Source organism: Notamacropus eugenii, chromosome 7, assembly GCF_028372415.1.
Source record: "Notamacropus eugenii isolate mMacEug1 chromosome 7, mMacEug1.pri_v2, whole genome shotgun sequence".
NCBI lineage: Eukaryota > Metazoa > Chordata > Mammalia > Diprotodontia > Macropodidae > Notamacropus > Notamacropus eugenii.
In genome coordinates, this window is record NC_092878.1 from 134,122,318 (window position 1) to 134,147,782 (window position 25,465).

The following is a 25,465-nucleotide window of genomic DNA, read 5'->3' on the forward strand; positions in this document are numbered from 1 at the left end:
AAGATGTGTAAAAATGATTGAAGAAAACAACTTCTTAAAAAGTAGAATTGGTAAAACGAAAAGGTGGTAAAAATGCTAGCTCTAAAAAATAACTCATTAGAAATTAGAATTGGACAAGTGGAACCCAGATTCCATGAGACATCAAGCATCAATCATACAAAATCAAAAGAATGAAAAATAGAACAAATTGGGAAAATAGATCTAGGAGACATAATTTAAGAATCAATGGATTACCTGAAAACTATTACAGAAAAGGACCTAGACATCATACTTCAGATCAATGAACTGGGTATGTAATAACAACAAAATCCACCAAAAAACATGCAAAAGCTCAAAAAGCCAAAAAAACCAAAACAAAACAAAACAAAAAAAGGAAACTCATTGAAAAAGAATAAATTAACAATCTGCAATTAAACACCAAATTGGAAATACCAAAACCAAAAGTGAGATTAATAATATTGAAAGCAAATACAACTAGAACCTGGTTTTATAAAAAAAAACAAAAACAAAAACAAAAACAAGCAAACAGGGAGCCAAGATGAAAGACACACATATGCTAGCTCTTACCCCACAGCCCATAAAATACTTGTAAAGAAGAACTCAACAAATTCTAGAGCAACAGAAGCCCCAGAACAATGGAGTGGAGGAGATTTCTAGCCTAGAGTGACCTGAAAGACAGACACGAAAAGTCTGTTGCACACCCAGATGTGGAGCAGAGCCCAGCACTGCCTTGGCCATGCAGCACCGAAAGGAGAAGATCCAAGCAAGCTTCAGGGACAGAATCTCCAGCTGCAGCGCAGATCCCTCAACCTCCAGGTGCCAAAGGTCAGTGAGAGGGTCTTTTTGGTTGGCTGAGAAAGGAGCAGGGTGTCTCCATAACTCTAGCCTCCTCAGGTGGCAGCAGTAGAGGCAGCAGCAGGATGGGGTTCCCAAAGCAGGCAGTAGTCTGCATCCATTGTTGAAGGACTCAATGTAAACCCCCTGAGGGAACTAAGTCCTGTGTGGTGGCCCTGCCCTCTTCTGAGCAGCTGATCGTAATCTCAAACTGAATAGTGACCCTGCCCCTGCCTAAAGCCCCTGCGGCTTTGGAGCAGCTCATCTGAATCTCAGCCCCCAGTGCTGGTTTGGCAGAACTGGAGGTGAGGTGATTGTGGAGAGGAAACTCAGAAGTCAAGTCAACTGCCTGGGAAAATGCCCAAAAATGGGAAAAAAAAATAAGACCATACAAGATTACTTTCTTGGGGAACAGGTGTCTCCTCCCATCCTTTCTGATGAGGAGGAACAAGGCATACTATCAAAGGAAGTTAAGGCTTCTGTCTCCAAAGGAGACTTCAACTGAGCTCAGGCAATAGAAGACCTTAAAAAACAAGTTAGTAGCTTACTAAAGGAGAACCAAAAAAATACTGAGGAAAATAACAATTTTAAAAAGAGGCTAACTCAATTGGAAAAAGAGGTCCAAAAAGCCAATAAGGAGAAGGAGATTTTAAACAGCAGAATTATCCAAATGGAGGAGATGATCCAAAAGCTCACTGAACAAAATAATTCTTTGAAAGAGAAAACTGAGTTCAGGGAAATTAATGACTATGAGCTAAACCAAGCAGTTAGTAAACAAAATTAAAAACTTGAAAAAATAGAAGATAATGTGAAATATCTTATTGGAAAAACAACTGACCTGGAAAATAGACCCAGGAGAAACAATTTAAAAATTATGGGATTACCTGAAAGCCATGATAAAAAAAGAGCCTAGACATTATGTTCCATGAAATTATCAAGGAAAAGTGTCCTGATGTTATAGAATCAGAGGGCAAAATGGATATTGAAAGAATTCATCAATCACCTCCTGAAAGAAACCAGAACAGAGAAACTCCTAGGAATATTGTGGCCAAATTTCAGAGTTCCCAGATCAAGGAGAAAACACTGCAAGCAGCTAGAAAGAAACAATTTGAGTATTGTGGAAATACAATCAGGATAACACAGAATCTGGCAGTTTCAACATTAAGGGATCAAAGGGCTTGAAGTGGGATATCTCAGAAGTCAAAGGAACTGGGATTGAAACCAAGAATCACCTACCCAGCAAATCTGAGTATATACTTCAAGGGAATAAATGGTCATTCAATGATATAGAGGACTTTCAATCATTCATACTGAGGAAAAGACCAGATCTGTATAGAAAATTTGACTTCCCAAGACAAGAATCAAGAGAAGCATGAAAAGGTAAAGAAAAATCATAAAAGACTCTCTAAAGCTGAACTGTTTACATTACTACACGGAAAGAAAATATCTATAACTCTTGAATCTTTTCTCAGTATTTGGGTAGATGGAGAGATTGTACATACACATACACACACAAACACATATATAGATGGAGAGAACAGGGTTTGTTGAATCGGAAGAGATGATGTCCACACAAACACACAAAAATAAAATAAAATAAAAATTAAGAGGTGAAGGGGGAAAATACTGGGAAGAGAAAGGGGGAAATGGAACGGGGAAGGTTATAATTCATAAAAGAGATAAGAAAAATCTTGTTCAATGGAGTAGAAAAGGGAGAAGAGAAGAGGGGAAAAATGAAGCTCCTCTCTCGACATGTGGCTGAAGGAGGGAATAACATGCTCACTAAATTTGGTATGAAAATTTACATCACATCACAGGAAAACAGGAGAGGAGGTGACAAGTAGGGTGAGGAGAATGTTAGAAGGGAGGGCAAATGGGAGAAAGGAGTCACTAGAAATAAATGTTTTTGAGAAGGGACAAGGTCAATTGTGGGAGAATAAAAAAGGGGGATAGAGTAGGACAGAGAGCAATATAATTCGTATTAAACAGCATGATTATTATGGAAGTCTTTGGCAAAACAACATATATTTAGCCTGTATTGAAATGCTTGCCTTCTCAGTGGGGCTGGGGAGGGAGGGGGCTAGAGACAGAAGTTGGAATTCAAAGTATTAGCAATGAAAGTTGAGAATTTTTATTGCAAATAATCAGGAAATAAGAAATACAGGGAATGGGGTATAGAAATTTATCTTGCCCTACAAGAAAAGAGAGAAGATGTGGATAAGGGAAGGGTGGGATGTGATAGAAGGGAGGGTACACTGAGGGAAGGAGTAATCAGAATGCAAAGTATTAAGAAGAGGGGACGCAGGAGGGGAGTGATAGGGAGGAAAATTGGACACATTACAAAGTGAGGTAAAAGCAATTAGTATTAGAACTGACTGAATTAATTACTGAGAATAAATCAATGACATCTTTAGTTTGAGGAAAATAATTTTAGTCTAAATTTCCTAGAGGAAGGTAACCTCAGGTAAAATTTGGCATTGATGGAAAAGTTAAGGTTTTAATGGTAAATTTGATTTTATGATTGCTGTTTAATCAGGAACTAGAACATATATAGAAAGGCATGTAAGCCACTTAAGATCTGCCTCAAAAGATGTTCCTTAGCCAAAGTGAAATTATAATCATGTTTGCAACCTGGCTATTGGAACTTGCCATTTTTAGATGCTATGGGATTATTAAGTGACTGTTCTTCTGAATCTAACTCCAGGTATGGGTAGTAAGAAGGGCAATCTGAGCCTCCAATCCATGATGCCAGTAAGCTGATGAGATATTGGTATGAACTGCATAGGTGATCTCAAGAGAAGGGTGGGAGAGCGACTGTTCAGCATGGGCTGAGGTGGGATTCTCCTGACTCAATTTCCCCACTGACACCTGGCTTTAAGCCTGACTGAATGCAAGTGGATAATCTAATCCTGCCTGGAAGTGATATGAAGTTGGGGAGATATTGTATCCATGCAATGTCCTTACTATTGGTATTAGAAATGTTAGATTTAGCAATAAGAAAAGAAAAAAGTAATTGAAGGAATGAGAATAGATGATGAGGAAAGAAAAGTATCACTCTTTGCAAATGATATACTTGGAGAAGCTAAGCGAATCAACCAAATCAATTAAAAATCTAGCTGAAATAAATAACAGCTTGAGCAAAGTCACAGGATCCAAATAAATCCACATAAATCACTAATGTTTCTAGGCCTCATTTCTCAAATATCCATATTTTTAAGAATTCAAGTCATTCTGCAATTGATAAATGGTCAAAGGATATGAACAGCCAGTTTTCAGATGAAGAAATCAAACCTATCTATTTTCATATAAAAAAATTGTCCAAATTACTATTGATTAGAGAAATTCAAATTAAAAGAAATTTGAGGTGCTACCTCACACCTATAAGAATGGCTAATATGACAAAAAAGAAAACAATAAAGGCTGGTAAGGATGTGATAAAAGTGGGACACTAATGCACTATTATTGGAGTTGTGAACTGATCCATTTCCATATTAGGGAGTGGAAAGTTAAGCAAGAAAATTTAGAACTTAAATTTAAAAAAAAAAAGAATATTAAAACATAACTTGACATGGAACTGGAAAAAGTAAAATAACATTAAAAAAGAATTGTCCTGATATTTACATAATAGCATTAGTAATCAGTATTTCATATATATTTACATATAATTACACATTACATATAGCATTTTATATATATGTATATATAATTTTACATTTGATCTCATTTGATCTTCACAAAAGTCCTGTCAAGTGAATGTTATTATTCCCATATTACAGATGAGGAAATTGAGACAGTCAATTGTTAAGTAATTTTTCTAGAATCATAAAACTTAAGAAGCATTTTCAGTAGTATTAGAATTCAAATCTTCCATATTCCAAGTTCCATCTATTGTTGTACCTTAAGGCCTCATCTACGTTAATACTGAAGTACAATGTCTTTTTTGGTTGGGCACAACTAAAAAATTAATATTTAAAGCCACATGACCTGATGATAGAGTTGTAACTTGGAGTATAATATCTTGGAGCAAAAATGTTTGTGGGAGGTGGAGGGAGTGGGAGAGTGGTTGTAAAGAGGACAGCTGAATCATAGATTCATGAATTCAAGGATAGGATGAAGTCTAACCCTTCTCCCAGTAAGGGTCTGGGGTAACCACAGATTTCATGGGAGTAGACATAATAGTTGTAGGACCATGGGTATGTCTTTATGGTGATAAATTAGTGTTAGCTTTTAGAAGACTACCAGATCAAATTTAGAGATAGTATTAGCACTAAGAAAGAAATGACACTGCCTGACCTACCATATATAAATGCCAATGCATGTGATGCCATGTTGGCTAATATCCATTAAGGATCTAACTAAAGGTTTTTAGGACAGAACTACGAGGAACTGCAAAATGTGTGCATCTATGTAGGTCAGCTCATTTTTAGGTAAATGTGATTCGTGTTGGCATAAGTAAACAAACAAGGGAAAATCACACTTTCAACTTGCCTGAAGAACTATACTTGAAAAGTTACAAGTCAAACAATAAGGGTCTCCAAAGGAATGAAAGAATCCTAGTGCAGCAAATGACTTCCTAGCCATACACTCAGAAAGCCAAGCATGGTCATTTTGGAAATGGAGTACCTCATGTCTTGTTGCAGCAACTGCTACCATAAGGTCAGGATCTTCTATATCATCAGACTAATTCTTCCACCTAGGAAGACATGGTCAAGTGTTCATTGATTTACTAAGGGGACTTATAAGTCAACTCATTCAACTCTCTTATTTTACAGATGAAAAACCTGAAGCCCAGAGAGTTAATGAGGATCAACCAAGTTCATGTTTCTCTTTATCATATTTGTCTCTCCTTACAGCACAGTAATATTATATTTCATTCCTGTCAGGTTAATGAGTCAATGAGGATTTTATTAAACACCTGCTATATGCTAGGCACTGAAGATACAAATGTAAGAATAAATACCTTGTACTCACAGAGATTATATTCTCATAGGGTAATATAATTTGTTTAGTCATTCCCAAATTGATGAGCATCTATTACAGTCGTTTGCTACTATAAAATGTTATGTTACCAATATTTTGGTGTATAGCTCTTCATACTTATCAATGACCTTCGTGAGATATAAAACTGATATTGTAATCTCTGGATCCAAGTTCATATATATATGTATATATATATATGTATATATATATGTATAATTTTAGTTACTTTATATACATAATTCCAAATTGCTTTCCAAAATGGTTGATTCACATGTTTCCCAACAAAGCATCATTGTGCCTATTTTCCCAGACATCCTCCAGCATCAATTTTTCCCATTTTCTTATCTTTGCCATTCTTTTTGGTATGAGGTGAAACTTCAGGGTTGTGCAGAGGTGATAATATTTTGGAGGACAGAGAAACTCTGTCAAACCCTTCAGGGTTTTTGATCACACTATTTATAACTAAGGATCATAATATCAGATTTAGAGAGTGATAAGACTTTCAGAGTCATCGGATCCAACCCTGTCATTTTAAAGTTGAGAAAATTAAAGCAAGCCATTAAGTATGCCTTCAAGTAGTAGGTATGTTTGCATGTTTTATCCAAGTTAAGGAAGACAGGAAATGAGGAAAGTTAAAATGGAAAAACAAAATAAAAAAAAAGAATAATGCTATCCAAATAGTTACAATATTCAATAAAATATACACTTCAGAGTTCCATGGGAAAAAATCAAGACAAAAAGATAAAGATGCTAATTCTTATATTCCTACATCATTTACAAATGAATGAAAAAGAAACACAAAAGACATGACTGAAGAACTCAAAAAAGTGGGCTCCCTGAAATTGATTTCATCAGATTGATTTTTCCTTTACAGTATGTGTGATCTCCCTCCCCCCCTTCTCTTTCAACACTAAGGGATGGAGGAAGGGAGGGAGAAGGAATGAGAAATCCTCTCATATTCCTATTAATTTCTACTTGAAAAGTTTTTGATTTATGCTTTGGTATACCTTAGAATATTAGCTAGAAAAGGAATATTATAACTTTAAAATTAGGCAGAAGTGCCTTATACTGTTTGTGAAGGTTGCTAGGGGAACTAGCAGAAAAAAATGAATGTGTAAATGTTAGCATTATTTTCACATAAGTAATAACATAGCCTCTGAGTTTCAAAGGCTTGAAAGGGTAGCTGTCAGTGAAATCCATGTTAGACAAAGAAAAAAACAAAGGAAAAAATGGCTATATAGAGAAGTCAACTTATTCTCTATTTTAAAAGGAAGTAATGAAAAATCTTCTTATCTAAGTCAGAGGGAACATATTCAAAACCTTCTAAATCAGAGTATCTTAACCTAGAGATTGCGAACTTTTGTTTGATGACTGTACTTCAATATAATTGGTTTTCTTTATTATCTGAGGTATTCTATATGTTTAAAATTGATTATTCTGAGGATAGGCTTCAATGAACTCTGCCAAAGGGTGTCTATGATGAAAAAATGTTAAGAACATCCATTGTAGATGATGTGGCATCCAAAGAACACTTGTAAGCTTGTTTTTGGAAACAACAAAGCAAAACTAGGGCATTTGCCTTTACAGAGCTATCATTTATTTCTAGAAAGCCCATTATGTAGGTTTTATTATTTTAGATTTAGACATCTGCCATGTGATCACCAAGTTCTTCCAAGGATATTGTCCTCTGATAGCCCACTTTCCTGGTTTATTGAGGGTAGATTCTCCTTCCACTTGAGTCTAGTGTCCTTTACTTTAAAAACATTTAATACTCATCTCTTCTATGCTAGTAGAACATTTCAGAAATTCCAAAGAGCATTAAGCACAAATTTCACAAGAAACAAAACCTCAGGATATCACAATGGAGATTCTAGTACAAAGTTTGCAATTCCTTTAACAGCTAGGCAGGATAGGAGATACAATAACTAAGCTATGAAAAAAAAAATTCTTATTACAAAGAGCTGTGACTTAGTTCTTAGTAGACCCTGTAAGACACAGGTTTTTGCTGGGGGAAAACAATCTTTCCAGTTCCAAATATGCAAGCAAACTTTGGGGAAGATTCCCAGAATGATGTCAAAAGTTTAAATATCTGCCATCTGCCCAACAAATGGGGAAGGGTCTGGGGGACATCATAGCAACCAGAATTGGGTAATTAGAGGAGCCTGAAATACAGGAAGGGGAACCTGAGAAGGAGGGGGTTTACAGCACAAAAAATCTTCCTTCCAGCTGCTGGTCCTGAACCCATTCCAGTTCAAATATCTGGGTTTCCCACTTCCTCTCCCAGACTGCCCTATCCTGTGCCTACTTCAATGATACAGCAACAAAGTCAAGGATGACCAGGTCTTTCCTGTTGCCTCCTGTTCAAGAATTGATGGTCAGGGTTAAGGGAAAACTGTCATTTGTCCTTCAATCTAGAAGAGGACCAATGACATGAGGAAGGTGATGTCTTGACTTGCAAGTTAATTGAATAGGGTGCATTCCATAGATTCAATTCCTCTGTCTCTAACCAGGGGAGAAACCTACTTGGAGTGTAGAAAGGATGAAGTGTGTCATGCACCCAACATGATATCCTGAGACCTTCTTCCCTTCTAGATGCTTTCCTTTTTCCATGGCTGTTTTTTGAGTCCATCCCATCCACTCTATGCCTCACTTGTCTCAGTAACCAGGTTTACTAGTTCCATTCCTATATCTAATAAAGTGAATAGGTCAACTCTGCAGATGATTTTTTTAAAATGCTGACTGATGGAAAGCTCCTAAGAATATCTTTTTTATACTACTCCTAGTCATAGCTCCTGGAATCACAGGCAAGCCTTTAGGAAAATCTGATTCCAAAGCAGGGGGTGATTATTCCATCCTGGAAAAAAGGGTAATCATTAGTTCAAATTCCTTAAAATGAGAAGAATCAGCAAGAAAATTACCAAATTTTGCCTAGATATATGCACTTCCTACTTTAAATTGCATATTATCCATTCATATAATAGTTACATAAATGCTATTCCATGAAGATGTTTAAATGTTTTAATGAAGACTTCTATTTTCATAGAGAAAGGTATAATTAAGTGAACAGGTAGCAAGTAAGGATGTTTTCCCTGTTGTCAGGGAATGACTGCACATATTCTCCAGAGGGATTTAAGAAAATTCAGGATAGAAGTCAGATCTCTTTTTCTCATGCCTATTGGGAGTTTAGCTATAAAGAAGAGGAAAACCTAAGTGAGTGTTCAGCATCACCCAGGTCACAGTTTATTCTTAATGCAAACAAAGGTCTTAAGAATAAACTACCAATGGAGTGATAAACTTAAAAACTTCTAAACCAACTTTAAAAAAATAAATAATTCAATTGACCCATAGGTTAGACTGAATTGATTTATAGCTATGGTTATGGAACTACAAAAGTCCTCAGGGGTCATCAAGTATAACTCTTTCATTCTCCAAGTGAAGAAAACTGAATTGTAAAAAAGGAAGTGACCTGTTGAGAGTTACTCAAGTATGAAGTGCGTGAGGTAAGATTTGAACTCCAGTTTACTGATTCTACAATCTATGTATTTTCCACTACAATTAGTATATGTAATTGAATGTAGATGTTTAAGAAGCATGAGAATATTTCATAGATATATGAAATATTATATGTGCATGTATGTGCACATATATGTACATGTATCTGTATACCCGTGTATATATGTATGCATATAAACATGTATACCTATATACATATATCTATGCACATATGTATATAAATATATATGTACACATACATACAAACATTCATACACATCTTAATCTCTGAAATTTTTGTTATTTTGTCTTCAAGACTAGCCTTAGCCGCAAATTACTCTGGTCCCAGACCAAGCCTTACTTGGTCACTGTTTGGGCCCTGATTGGCCCAGAATGAACGCATATAACAATGGTTTCTGTTCTGGTCAGAAATCCTGAGGGTCTTTCCCTCCCAGATCAATTTTTTAAAGAAGCTATTATTTGCCTCATTTTTTTATTGTCTGAATCACTGAATGAGTGCAGCCTCAATCAAATTGAATTCTGTTAAAGACCTTGGTTTGAAAAAGCCACTACACTGAAAAATCCCCCACTGCATCCTGGTCCATTTCCAGTTGTCCTGATCCATATCTTGTCACTGAACCTAGATGGCTCAGGAGGAGTGAGTGATGCTGATGACTTTGCAGGGCCCTCCCTCACTTATATCCAATTCACATGCATGTAATAGCATCACCTCCCTGGTGTCATGGTCTTCTTCAAGCAAAAAGGATGAATAGTAGCAAGAAATGTGTAAGTGTGTGTGTATCTGTATACATATGTACATGTGTAGATATAGGTATATGTACATGTATGTTGTATATAGTTCATAATGTCAGCAATCTCTTTTGAAACTAACAAGCACCCTATAAGGAAAGTAATTTAAATACTCTCATTCTCTCTTGAAAGATATTTAATTGAGGCTCAGAAAGTTTAAGTGTTATGCCCAAAGTTATATAACTATTAAGGGGTAAAATTAAGATATGAACCCTTGTTTGTTGGTTTTTTATTCTAACACTCTCTTTTATGTGTGTCATAAAAGAGAGGTACTGAAAGATAAATAAGCAAAATTATAGTATGTAACACATAATTTTATTTTTTCCAGTAACAGATTATTTGGCTTCTGTGCCCTGCAGATGAAGGGGCTAGTTTTTATGTCCCAATTAAAAAAAAGGACTGCTACAAGTTTCAGCCCATTGTAACATGCTGTTTCAAGACTACTTTTGTGTGAAAAAGAAAATGTTAAAAGTAGATTTTTGTACTAAATGCATTGTCCTGTGATTTGCCTCTAGTAAAATAAACAAACATGTCCTGTACAGTATAAATATATATTATTTAAATAATTCATAGTAGCCAGGGGATTCAAATAAATAACAAGCAAGACTTCTAGCCATTTTTTGAAATACTTTCTTGGACATGGCTATTTTTTAAGCCAAAATTACTTATATTTATTTCTATTTCCTTACTATATACACTTCACAAACTTATAAAGGTATATAATTCTTAAGCCTCTTATTTATTAAGGTAATGCCAGCACATCAACTAGTATTGGTTCTAACAAATGTTATGCTGCCACAAAGAAAAACCCACTTTATTTATTAAGCCAGGGAGTATGTACAACCAGTTTCTGGAAACAATATGTTCGGATGTTAAGGAGACCAACTCTCTTTAGGAGAACTTTAAATGGATAGCTGAGATTTATAGGTAGTGTATAAAATATAGAATCTCATCTGAAATGTTTGGTGCTCATCGCTCTCTTATCTCAACCAGAAATCTTTAATAGGAACACTGCTTAGAAGCCCATTACACATCCCATATCCCATCATTTAGGGCTTTATTGATGCATTAGGGAAGAGCAAGAGTACACAACATTTAGTGAAAATGCTTCGGTTTGTCCCTCTTGTGCTCCCTTTTGTGCATTCCAAGAGCCCAGATTTTGGCTTCCTTGTTTCTATGCTAGGCACCATCTAAAGTAAGAACATTTCTCCATAATCTCTTCCCTGAAACAACAAGACAAGCTCATTGACTATATTTAATAGGTGTTGCATGTTCTGTTAAAGGTTAGTGTGTGTGTGTGTGTGTGTGTGTGTGTGTGTGTGTGTGTGTATGTGTAACCTTTTATTTTTTTGGTGGGGGTGGTGGGCACCTGGACTTATTATTTCATGGAACTTCCTTCTCTTACTGGGATATGTAGAAACTAAATGCATTTCCCATCAACACATAGCCAATACGTGTCAGAGGCAGGACTTGAAACCTAATTTTCCTCATTATGAACCCAACTCTTCCTACTACCCAATGCTTCCTTTCTTTGAATAAAATAGGCACACTGTTTTTTTTTTTTTTTAAATGGGGGAATGGATGAATGAAACAGACAAATATTGTCCTCACTTCTTGGGCTACCACTCTATCATGATTCACTCACCTAAACCATCATCCTTCTCTCTTCATGCTGTAAAATTGAATTCTACTCCTGGGTTCCTTATCTCTGATAGACTAATATTGTCCAGAACCAGAGCATACCTACACCCCACCATCATGCAAATATAGAACCATTACCCAATCAGTCTTGTATGTATTGTTTTTCTCCTTCAGATTGTAAGTTCCATGAGAGCAGACACTGCCTTGCTTCACGGTATTTTTATCCCAAGTGATTATCATAATGCCTGACATAATAAGAACTTTGTAAATATTTCATCCATCTATTCATCTTCTTGCACTGAAATAGTGTAGTACAGTAGAAAAAAATACTGCCCTCAGAAATAGAAGTTCTGTTGCCAACTGTAACCAGAGACTAGTCACTTCACAGTCTTGGGGTTTGGATTTGTCATTTGTAAAATGAAAATATTGGATGAGATCTCACTCAAATCCCATGATTACAACCTCAGTCCTCAAAATACAATTCTCTTTCAGTTGTGCTATGGTGTCTCCATTTTGTTGTTCCAGTTTTCACATTCTCTAAAATCAAATTTATAAGAAAACCCAATTGACTATTTTGATACACAAAGAGTTGATGTAATCAAACAATTGGCCCATTCAGCTGAAATGATCAAACTGCTTGAGTGTGTAGAAATAGCCTAACTGGGGTCATTTAATTGATGAAAATTTGATCTATTACTTGCCAAATGTTAATGTCCATGCATTCTTCTTAATTAATGGTAAATTTGGTCCACATTCAGCAAATTAAGGGAAAAAGAAAAGAGAGAAGTTGCTTAGGGAAATTAATCATCTGCATTTTCAAGTACAAAGGGTGAGAAAACTCTTATTAAGAAAAGTAAAACTGCCATTTTAACTAACTAAATAGCGTAAGTGATGGCATACTCTTCAGGGATAGTAAATTCATACTTCCAAAAGCAGAAACTGTCCAAAGTCGAACTGATAGGCCTTATTAAATCAATTTTGGAATCCTTATAATAACTAAAATATTCTCTCTCAAACCTGGAACACCAGTCTGAATTTTCTGTGCCTTTATTTCTTTGATATTGCACCAGAATAGACTGATTTATTGTGCTAAAAAAGGCATGTGTTTCTTGTAGAATTTCCAGAACTACCATATAAATGTCACATTGATGAAAAATCAGAGCCCTGAAATAGTGAGCAGTGCCATCTATGACCTAATGCAGTTCTGACCGTCTGTAATCTAACTCTTTGGAAAGTAAATAGGGAGAAAGAGGGATAGTGGGGGCAGAAAAGAGAACAGAAGGTACAAGCAAAAAAATATCAAAAATGTGAATATTCTTTGCCAACAGCTTCTCTAAGTCAAATATAAAGAAACATTTTGAGGAAACAGAAACATTTTGGCATTGTGGATAGAGTATATCAGAAAGATCTAGGGTTTAAGTGTGGTCTCTGACACATACTAGCTGTATCATAAAAGGAACTTGTTAGAATTTCTTTACTTTTTTTTTCAAATAGTTCATATAGTATTGAGATTAATTTTTCCTTATCTATTTGGGTAGAATTGACTTCCAAATATATCTAGTCTTTATATTTGAGAGCTCGTTGATGGCTTGTTCAAGTTCTTTTTCTAAGATAGGGTTACTTCAGTATGTTCTGTTTTTCTCTTCTGTAATTGTGAACAGTTTGCACTTTTGTAAATTCATAGATTTTACTTAGATTGTCAGTTTTACTGGCAAATAACTAGGCAAAATAACTCTCAATAATGACTTTAATTTCATCTTCACTGATGTTGTAGAGGTGGGTATAGATAAAGGAGATGCCAAACAGCATCTGGTCTAATGTCTAGTACTAGCAGAGGGGTCCCCTGTAATCTCTTTTTGACCAGTTTCCAGGTCCCTTTATTATCTCTTTTGAAAGCTCCAAAAGATACTGCTGCTTCTACCACCCTAGTATTTTATTTATATGGGTTCCAGGTCAACCTCTAAATTCATATCACAGATCTCTTTTTCCAACTCCCTAAATTGTCGTGGGCTAGAAGAGTCTCATTCTGACCTTTTGTTGACTTTGCCACTCCAGAATTCAATTTGAGGAGTTATTTTAAAGGTGTTTGGAGGGGAATGTTGAGAGAGTTCAGCTGGGTGCTTTCTCTACTTTGCCATTTTGAATCTGGCCCCAGAAGTCTCAATTTTTTCTTAAATAACTGTCTTTTTTAAAATCACCTACCACTTCTCTTTCTTTTATAAAACCATTTTTATTCATTAAAATATTTATTGAAACATTTTAAAACTCGATTCATTACTTATGGGAATTCTAGTTGAACTCAGCCCAAGTTGAATTTTTTTAGACTTTCTTTATGGATGTTTTAGGGTTATTCTCTTCTGGATTTGTATCTTGAGTACAACTTTCTCTATAATAATGCTTTATGAGTTCCTTTTTTTGTTCGTTTGTTTATTTACTTATTCTTCTAGCCTACTTCTTGACATGAAGTGATGTGATGCTTTGGTTTGTGCAACTGGAGGAACTTCATGAAGTAGTCTTGTCGTTTCTTTCTTGAGGATGATGGGTGTTGCATATTTCTGAGATGTCAGAGATAGGTCAGACTGGGGATCTACAAGCTTTCAGTGCTCAAAAGTTTTCTGATAGAGGGAAAAGTTTCAATGCTGCTTCGTTCATCTAAACTTTTCAATTATTTGACCTGTGTTTGGTTCTAAGCAACATGCTAACTCACTTCCTCCCTTTGGAAATCCAAGATAAGCCTTTGGTTTCATTCACCATCAGCCAACTGAAAACTATGCTGGTTCAGTGATAGAACTGTAGGCTTGCTATCTGGTCTGAGAATTCTACCTATGTTATTCTACCACAGGCTTCATACTGGGATGGAAGCAGAAATTAAAACCATACTATCTTTCTGAGGTCAGAAATATACAGCTGCTACTAGCTTCTGAACTTCTTTCTTGCTTGTTTCATAGCCTCACCAGCTCTCATGAACCTGGAATGCCTCCCCTAGGTACAATTTTTTTCAATCAGCTCTGGAATTGTAACCTGAAAATGAGTATTGCACAACTGTTATGGACTGGTACCTATTACTGACCCTGCACAAGTTTAGGCCCTTCTGTACTGGGTATGAGGCATCTTTCCCTGGTGCAAACCTTTCCCTGCACTAGAATGCTAAGCTTTGCCATTCCTGCACAAATACTGTCTCCAGTCTGCAAACCCTCTAAATATCTTTTGAAGTTGACTTGAGCTGAAAAAAAAATGATACACTGTCATTTTTTATTGGATTTCCTTATCAGGAATCAATACGAAATATTTCTAAATCTTTTTGGCAGAATAATGAATAAAAGTTTGATTGCATTTTTTTAATATTCTGCACTCCACATAAGGATAATGAAACTGATATCGTCTATTCTTTGTATAGAACAACAAAGGGAAGAGATTGTGTGGATCACATTTCTGTTCATCTGTCCTTCTTATCCTTTTCTTTTTAATAGTGTTATATATATCCCCTACATAGCAAAAAGTGGCGATTTTGGGCCAAGCAAATAAATATTAGAGCTACTTCAAAAAAACACATTGATTCCACTTCAAAATTGAGTTTGTGATTTATTCCTATCTGGACTGTTGCAATAGCTTTCTGGTTGATCTATCTGACTTATGTCTCTTCTCAGTCCAATTCATCTTTTATTCATCTGTCAAAGTACCTTCCTAAAGTGTAGGTCTGACTATGTCACTCTCTCCCCACTTACCATTCTATAAACACTAGTGGTTCCCTTTTACCTTTCAGATCAAATATGAAATCCTCCGGTTAGCTGCTAAAACATTCCATAAGCTATCCCATCACCACCTTTTAAGTCTTTTTACATCTTACTTCTCTCTACGTAGTCTAAGATTTTTGACACAGACCTTCTTTATATTCTTAAATAAGATGCTTCATCTCCCTACTTTGGGTATATCCACTCATGTTCCCCCATGCCTAGGATTCTTTCCTTCCTCATCTCTGCTTCCTGGCTTCCTTAAAATCTAAGCTAAAATCTCCCTTTCCCTAGAAGTACATCTCAGTCCTATTTCATCTTCCTGCCTTCCCTCTGAGATTATCTCCAATTTATCTGGTATCCAGCTTGTTCTTTCATTGTTAGACTGGAGCAAGGGCTGTATTTCTGCCTTTCTTAGAATCCCCAGCACTTAGAATTTTACCTATCAAATAATAAGTGCCTAACAGATGATTATTGGTTTGTTTACTAGACTTTGTCTAAATGATTTTCTCAGAATTAATTACTAATAGTTTCAGAAAACTATTCCCAATAAGCAACAGGGTCTATGGGAAGTATTTCAATACTTTTGATGTTGGCTTTGTCCTTATGCTAAATGACAGTATGAAAGTCGTTCCCTATGTCTGATGTATTTCTTATAGAGCAGATATTATTTTTTTATTACTATGAAAGAAAAAGTCCCATAATATCTTTCCTTCTGATATATGGCAGCTGGTATTTGCTTTCCTTTTACACATTTGTATATCATTGTAGATGTCCCCACGCTTCCATTAAAATATTGTTCTGGTATCTTATTATGCTATAGAGTTCACCCTGGGTTTCTGAAGGTCATGCCAATTGAACATTAATTTTGGCGAGTCCTACGAAGCTGGAAAGACTTCAATTAGGGGCACAGGGATAAAAATATGTCTCTATAAAATATGCTGTTCAAGCTCTAGCCTAAGTACAACTGGAGGGGCTCATTCATTTAGTCAACAAGAATTTAAATACATACGTGCATCTATATGTACATATATGTGTGTATGTATATTGGCATGTAGGTGTGTATTTGTGTGTGTACGGTGAGACAAACATATTACATATGTATAATTTTATTTTTTTCAATTAATAAGCATTTCTTTTCACTCATTCCCACATATTTACTGCATCTAAATTAGGAGGGAAAGGAAAAACAAAACTTTTGTAGCAGTTATGTGCATGGGCAAATAAAACAAATTTCCTCACTGGTAATATCCAAATATCTATTTCTCATTTTGCATCTTATATCCATAATTTCCTGATAACTTGAATTTCTTCCCCTGAGAATTGCTTGTTCATCTTTTGGCTATCAAGAGAGAAATCCATATGACTTTAATCAATTTGATATATAACTTGGAAATCAGACCATTTTCAATGAAACTTGCTGCATAGATTTTTTCAATTATATATATATATATCTGTTAAAGCTGCACTGTGTTTCCATAAACATTTTTAATATTGTGTAATCAAAATTCAGTTTTTTCTTCTGTGATCTTTATGCTTTTGTTTTGAAATCTTCCCCATCCACGTGTTTGATGGGTAATTTCTTTCTCATTAATCTCATTTGTTTATGATGTAATCCTTTATTTCTATTCCATTTATCCATTGAGAGATAATCGTTGATTCAATGATACATGTTTTTCTAAGCCAAATTTCTCCCAAACTGCTGTCCAGTTTTCACTTTTTGTCCAATAGTGATTACCTACTGCAGTAGCTCAAGCTTTTGATTTTGTTAAATATTAGGGCTGCGAGTTTATTTGTTTTGATATGTTGTAGACATATTTGTTGTTCTAACCAATACCAAATTGTTTTGATGGTCACTGACTTTAAAATAATTTGAAATTCGATAATACCATGTCCTTTTCCCTGTCAGTTTTCTTCATCATTTCCCTTGAGATTCTTAACTTTTACACTCCAGATTAGTTTTTTATGATTTTTCTTGTTCTACAAATTAATCCTCTGGTCATTTGTTTGTTATTACCTTTAAATTAATTAATTAATCTAGATGGTCTTGCATTTTTATACAGGCTCATCCTACCCGTGAGTAATTAAAATTCATCTAATCATTTAGATATCTTTATTTTCCTAGTGTTTTATATTTGTATTCATATCATTCCTATGTGAAACATAGAAGATAAATTTTCCATTGTTTTAGACATTGTATAGTAATTTGAAGTGGAATTTTTATTTTTTCTGCGATTTTATTTTGTTTTAGTGAGAAGAGAGTAAGACATAAAAGTATTTCAAATGTATGCAATTTTATATCCTGCAATTTTGATGAATTTATTAATTGCATTAATTTTCTTTAGATAGTGATGTACACTAGTATACCACCTTCAGTAAATTGATAATCCTGTTTGTTCTTCGCCTATAATTTGTTCCCAAATTTGTCTTCTCTCTCATTACGATAACTAGCATTTATAACAGTGCATCATGTAGTAGTGGTAGTAATGGACAGGCTTGCTTCTACTTTACTTTATCTTAATAGAAAGGGCTCTCCTTTATCACTTTCATATATAATTCTGACTCAGCTTCAGATACATGCAATTTATTATGTTAGGAAAAAGTCCATTTATTCCTATTTTTCTAGTGATTTTCAACAGAAATGAGTATTGTATTTTGACAAAAACTTTCTCTGTTTACTGACATTATCATATGATTTTTGTTTCCCTTATTAATATGGCTAATTATTTCACAGAATGTTAATGACCCTTCCCAAAATCATAGAATCTCAGAGTTGAAAGGGACCTCACAGGACACTTTGTTGAACCCAAATCTGAACAAGATTCACTTTTACAGCAGCCAAGACAAGCTGTCATTTAATCTTTGGATGTCTTTGATTATTAAATGTCTTTCTCCACTTCTCCAATCAAGCCCAAATTATCTTTGTAATTTCATTCATGTTTCACTGTAATATTTTCACTGGGAAAGTTTAATATGTAATTACCCTTTAGACAGAGGAAATACTGACTCAAAATCATATATATATGTATATATACATACATACATATATGTATATATATATTTATCAAAGTGTCCTCAAAAACGTATTTCACGGGGAAAAGAAAATTAAAAAGGGAAATAGCAAAGTAAACAAAATTACAATGGGGAGGGCAGAAGTGTAGGACACTGAAGATGGCAATATTATTTCCTGTTACTTCAGAGAAGAAATAGTATTGAACAAGATGTATGTACTAATTGAAATTCAGCAGACCATTTCCACAATAACCTTGTGAAGTAATTAATGCCAAGTCATTATCCCCATATTCGAAGTTCAGGAGTTTGAGATTTAGGTAATTTGGCTAAGCTTAAATAGTTAGTTAATTAACAATGCCAAAATTTGAGTTCACATCCTGTCTCTAAGACCAGTGCACTCTTCATTCTACCATGATGTCTATGGCCTACATGTATGCAAATGATAACTGGATACATAAGTCTCATGTCAACTTGGATTGAAGCTATATACAACCCCTCCCCCCACACACAGATATTTTCAAGAACTCAATAAAATACTATTTGATCTAGATATTTTTTTCCGCTTGATATATTTTATTCTTTACTACAATAATTTTTTTTTCTTTGCAGTACTGCAAAAATAAATCTTCAAATCAGGTATTTTTTATTTGGTGCATGCCTGATCAGTTAAAGAAGAGTTTCATTTTTAATGTTTATTTATTTATTTTTACTTTTCAACATTGATTTCAACAAAATTTTGAGTTTCAAATTTTGTTCCCATCTCTCCCCTCTCCTCACCCCATAACACCTTGCATTCTGATTAGCCTTCCCTCAATATGTCCTCCTTTCTATCACATCCCTCCCTTCCCTTATCCCCATCTTCTCTTTTTTCTTGTAGGGCAAGATATATCTATATCTATATATCTACATATCTACTTATCTATATATCTATATATCCATATCTATCTGTCTATCTGTCTATCTATCTATCTATCTATCTATCTACCCCATTACCTGTATTTGTTATTTCCTAGTGGTATGCACAAGCAGTTCTCAACATTTGTTCCTAATACTTTGAATTTCAGCTTCTCTCCCTTCCTCCCTCCCCGCCCATCCCCACTGAGAAGGTAAGCAATTCAATGTATGCTATATATGTGTAGTTTTGCAAAAGACTTCCACAATAGTTATGTTGTATAAGACTAACCATATTTGCCTCCATCCTACCCTGTTGCCCATTTATTCTATTCTCGCTTTTGACCTTGTCCCTCCCCAAAAGTGCTTACTTCTAATTATTCCCTTCTCCCATTTGCCCTCCCTTCTATCATCCCCCTCACTCCACATATCCCCTTCTCCCCTACTTTCCTGTAGTAAAAGAGAGATTTTCATACCAAATTGAGTCAGCATGTTATTCCCTCCTTAAGCCAAATGTGAAGAGATTTAGCTTCACTTGTTCCCTCTCACCTCCTCCCTTTTCCTCTCCTCTAAAAAAACTTTTTCTTGCCTCTTTTATAAGAGATATTTTTCCCCATTCCATTTCTCCCTTTCTTCTCCCAATATATTACTCTGTCACATCTTAATTTTATTGTTTTAGGTATCAGGCCTTCTTATTCAACTGACCCTCTGCTCTCTGTCTATATATAAATGTGTGTGTGTGTGTGTGTGTGTGTGTGTGTGTGTGTGTAATCCCTCCAACAACTCAAATACTGAGAAAAGTCTCAACAGTTACAAATAACATATTTCCATGGAGGAATATAAACAGTTTAACTTTAGAAGGTCCTTTATGATTCTTCTTTCCTGTTTACTTTTTCAAGTTTCTCTTGATTCTTGTGTTTAAAAGTCAAATTTTCTATTCAGTTTTGGTCTTTTCATCAAGAATCCTTGAAAGTCCCCTATTTCACTGAATGATCATTTTTTCTCCTGATGTGTTATATACTCAGTTTTGCTGGGTAGATGATTCTTGGTTTTAATCTAGTTACTTTGACTTCTGGAATATCATATTCCAAACCCTTTGATCTCTTAATATAGAAGCTTCTAGATCTTGTGTTATCCTGATTTTATTTCCACAATACTCAAATTGTTTCATTTTAGCTGCTTGCAATATTTTCTCCTTGACCTGAGAACTCTGGAATTTGACCACAATCTTCCTAGGAGTTTCTCTTTTTGGATCTCTTTCAGGAGGTGATCGGTGGATTCCTTCAATATTTATTTTGCCCTCTTGTTCTAGAACATCAGGGCAATTTTCCTTGATAATTTAATGAAAAGTAGTGTCTAGGCTCTTCTTTTGGTCATGGCTTTCAGGTAGTCCCATAATTTTTAAAGTCTCTCCTGTATCTATTTTCTAGATCACTTGTTTTTCCAATGAAATATTTCACATTATCTTCTATTTTTTTATTCTTTTGGTTTGGTTTTGTAATTTCTTGTTTTCACATAAAGTCATTAGGTTCCATCTGTTTCATTCTAATTTTTAAAGAACTATTTTCCTCAGTGAGCTTTTAAACCTCCTTTTCTATTTGACTAATTCTGATTTTTAGTTTTCTTCTCCTCACTGACTTTTTGTACCTCTTTTGCCAGTTGAGTTAGTCTATTTTTAAAGGTGTTATTTTCTTCAGCATTTTTGGGGGTCTCCTTTAGCAAGTTGTTGACTCGCTTTTCATTATTTTCTTGCATCAGTCTTATTTCTGTTCCCAATTTTTCCTCTACCTCTCTCACTTTATTTTCAAAATTCTTTTTGAGCTTTTCCATGGCCTGTGACCATTGCAAATTTATTTTGGAGGTTTTGGATGTAGAAGCCTTGACTTCTTCTTATAGTAAGCATTGTTCTTCCTCATCTGAAAGGATGGAAGAGAATACCTGTTCACCAAGAAAGCAACCTTCTAGAGTCTTATTTCTTCTCCCTTTTTTGGCCATTTTCCCAGGCAGTTATTTGACTTTTAAATCCTTTGTCTAGAGGAGAGTATACTCTGCGATCTGTAAGTTCTTAGTTCCTGCAAGTTGTCAAAATCAAGGGAGAGGAGTTTTCACTACTCCTGGCCTGCACACTTGTCTGAGAGCAACCAAAACCTTTTCTCCCCAGAATCTGCACCACAACTACCTCTAGCTCCACCACATCAGAGCCCCTTCTCACCCTAGGTCTCCCACTCAGTGCTGAGATTCAGATCAGCTCTTCAATTTCCCCAGGGGCTCTAGGTAGAGGGCTCCAAAAATGGAAACTATCACTGCAGTGCCTGCTGTTTGCAGTCCAGACTGCGTTCCCCTCTCCTGGGTGAAGGAGCCTTCCCACTGACCTTTGAAGCTGTCTGTGGCGTTTGTGGGTTGAGCAATCTAGGAGGACCTGAAACTGGTGGCTCCCTCAAGCTTTTTCTGGGTCCTGTCCCTGCTGGGCTGCACTTCGTGTGGTGGGATGTGCCATTCACCCTGAGTTGGGCTGCACTTCTAAAGCAGAGTTTCTTAATAAGGGGTTTAGGAACTTGATTTTTAATTTTTTGATAACCATTTCTTTTTTATTTATTTATTTTCAGTTCTTAACATTCCCTTCCATAAGATTTTGAATTCCAAGTTTTCTCCCTATCTCTCTTCTCCCCCACCCCAAGACAGCATTCAATTTTATATAGGCTCTACATTTCACATTAGCCATGCTGTAAAGAAGAATTAGAACCAATGGGAGAAACCACTAAAAAGAACAAGACAAACAAAAAAAGAGAGAGAGAGAGTAAATAATAAGCTTCAATCTGCATTCAGACGCCACATTTCTTTTTCTGGATATGGAAAGCATTTTCCATCATGAGTGTTTTGGAGGTGTTTTACATATTTATTGCTCAGAAGAGATAAGTTTTTCAAAATTTGTCACCACACGTTGTGACTGTTATTGTGCACAAAGTTCTCCTGGTTCTGCTTACTCCATTCAGCAACAGTTCATTCAAGTCATTCCATGTTTTTCTGAAGTCTGTCTGGACATCATTTCTTATAGCAAAATAGTATTCCACTACATTCATACACCACAACTTGTTCAGTCATTCCTCAACTGATAGGCATTCCTTCAATTTCTAATACTTTGCCACCGCAAAAAAAGCTGCTATAAATATTTTTGTGCATGTGGGTTCTTTTTTCATTCGTATGATCTCTTTGGCATACACACCTAGATGTGGTATTGCTGGGTCTGTGGATAAGCACATTTTTATAGCCTTTTGAACATAGATCCAAATTGCTCTCCAGAATAGCTGGATCAGTTCACAACTCCACCAACAGAGTATTAGTGTTCTAATTTTCCCACATCTTCTCCAGTATTTATAATTTTCCAGTTTTGTCATATTAGCCAATCTGATATGTGTGATACTGTATCTCAGGGTTGCTTTGATTTGCATTTCTCTAATCAATAATGATTTAATAAAATAGTTCTTTACAGCATCATCAATGTGGTTCCAGGGTCAGACCCCCTCTTGGTCATCTCATTATAACAGAATGATTGCAAGTTTGAGTCCAGGTCATGTCTACTATCTGAGGACTATCTTGAATAAGCTAAATAGAGGTTCATAAACAGAAGCCTCAACCAGATGATGAAACCTTATGGGCACAGCTACTTACACAATAACCTACTAAGATGTGTAGGAGCTCATTATCTTGATTAGTCGGAGAAATACCCCACATAAATAAAGCACAGGTCATTGATATCCAAATTTAAATTCCACCATAATCACGTTATGACCATTTTATTGCATTTAGACAATTTTTACAAACTGATACATTGACATAATTTTAGCTGATGGCTCACAGTTACTTGAAAGGGGATCAGAAATTTAAAATAGTATAAAAAGTGCTGTCAGGCAACAAACCAAGACATCAACAACAATTACAGAAAGATACTAAACCTGAATCCATCAGAGAATCAGTCAAAGTGCTTCTCAGCTCCTTAAGTGAATGAAATAGCACCATATTTTGCAGCTTGAATACAAGTAGACAAGATGTGATTCAAATTTGGAGCTGTATGTCTCTTTTTTTGGTTGTCAGTGGAACCTATAGAGCCTGTTTTGGAACCCCAAATTATGCTGTCATCATTTCTATGCTGCCTTAGAGTCTCTATTTAGGCTGACATCTTTTTCCTTCCTATTAGTTAGAAATAGTCAATGAAAACAAATCATGGAATGTAGTCACAAGTTTATGGGACAAAGTAATAAATGCTAGACAGATGAAATTGATTATATAGATATGACCGGGATACTTATTTTCTTTAGAGCTGAATTTTCAAAATAAAGCTCAGGTCATTCCGTGAATGCTACTCTGAATCTACTGCTATGACATTTTTGACATTTTCTCCATAACTCCTGAAAAGTGATGAACTTAAAGAGAAAGGAAATATATACTCTGTGACACTAGAATTTTCTTAAAGCATGGGGGTATTATACATATACATCTTTGATCCTAGGAAATCTGAAAGTTAAACTTGAAATAATACACCGCTCATTTTTCCAATGATCCCTTAGCTTAGAGAGGCACTTTCAAAGCAGTTCTAGTTTTCTTTTCACTATCTCTATTGCATATACGCTGTAGTATTTGTAATCAAATGGAACATTTTTAACTTGCTTGGCTTTTCAGACTTTTTTAGATCTTTGCATTGCTGTGAAAGGCTAAGCCTATCAAAAACAACCCTTGCACAGTATGGCTGTTAACTGTGTATAATGTTCTCCTGGTTCCTCTCACATCACTCAGCAGAAGTTCACATAAGTCTTTGCAAGTTTTTCTGAAGTCTTCCTGTTCGTCATTTACTATAGCATAATAGTATTCCATTACATTCATACACCACAACTTGTTCAGCCATTCCCTAATTGATGGGAATCCCCTCAATTTCCAGTTCTTGGCCACCACAAAAAGAACTGTTATAAAAATTTTTGTACATGTGGGTCCTTTTTCCATTTTTATGACATCTTTGGGATACAGCCCTAGAAGTGGAATTTCTGGATCAAAGAGTATGCCTATTTTTATAGCCCTTTGGGCATAGTACCAGATTGCTCTCTATAGTGGTTGGATCAGCTCACAGCTCCACCAACAAAGAACTAGTGCTCCAACTCTCTCACATCTTCACCAACATTTATTATTTTCCTGTTTGCTCATGTCAGCCAATCTAATAGATGTGATATGGTACCTCAGAGCTGTTTTGATTTGCATCTCTCTAATCAATAGTGATCTAGAGCAATTTTTTTCTTTTTTTAAAATTTATTTATTTAACTTTTAACATTCATTTTCACAAAATTTTGGGTTCCAAATTTTCTCCCCATTTGTCCCCTCCCCCCACCCCAAAACACCAAGCATTATAATTGCCTCTATCACCAATCTACCCTGTCTTCTATCATCCCTCTCTTCTTCTTTTGTCCTATAGGGCCAGATAACTTTCTATACCCCATTACCTATATTTCTTATTTCCTAGTAGCAAGAACAGTACTCAACAGTTGTTCATAAAATTTTGACTTCCAACTTCTCTTCATCCCTTCCTCCCCACCCTTTCCCTTTGGGAAAAGCAAGCAGTTCAATATAGGCCATATATGTGTAGTTTTGCAAATGACTTACATAATAGTCATGTTGTATAAGACTAACTATATTTCCCTCCATCCTATCCTGTCCCCCATTGCTTCTATTCTCTCTTTTGATCCTGTCCCTCCCCAAGAGTGTTGACTTCAAATTGCTCCCTCCTCCCATTGCCCTCCCTTCCATCATCCCCCGCATCCTGTTTATCCCCTTCTCCCCCACTTTCCTGTATTGTAAGATAGGTTTTCATACCAAAATGAGTGTGCATTTTATTCCTTCCTTTAGTGGAATGTGATGAGAGTAAACTTCATGTTTTTCTCTCACCTCCCCTATTTTCCCCTCCACTAAAAAGTCTTTTGCTTGTCTCTTCTATGAGAGATAATTTGCCCCATTCCATTTCTCCCTTACCCCTCCCAATATATTTCTCTCTCACCGCTTAATTTCATTTTTTTAAGATATGATCCCACCCT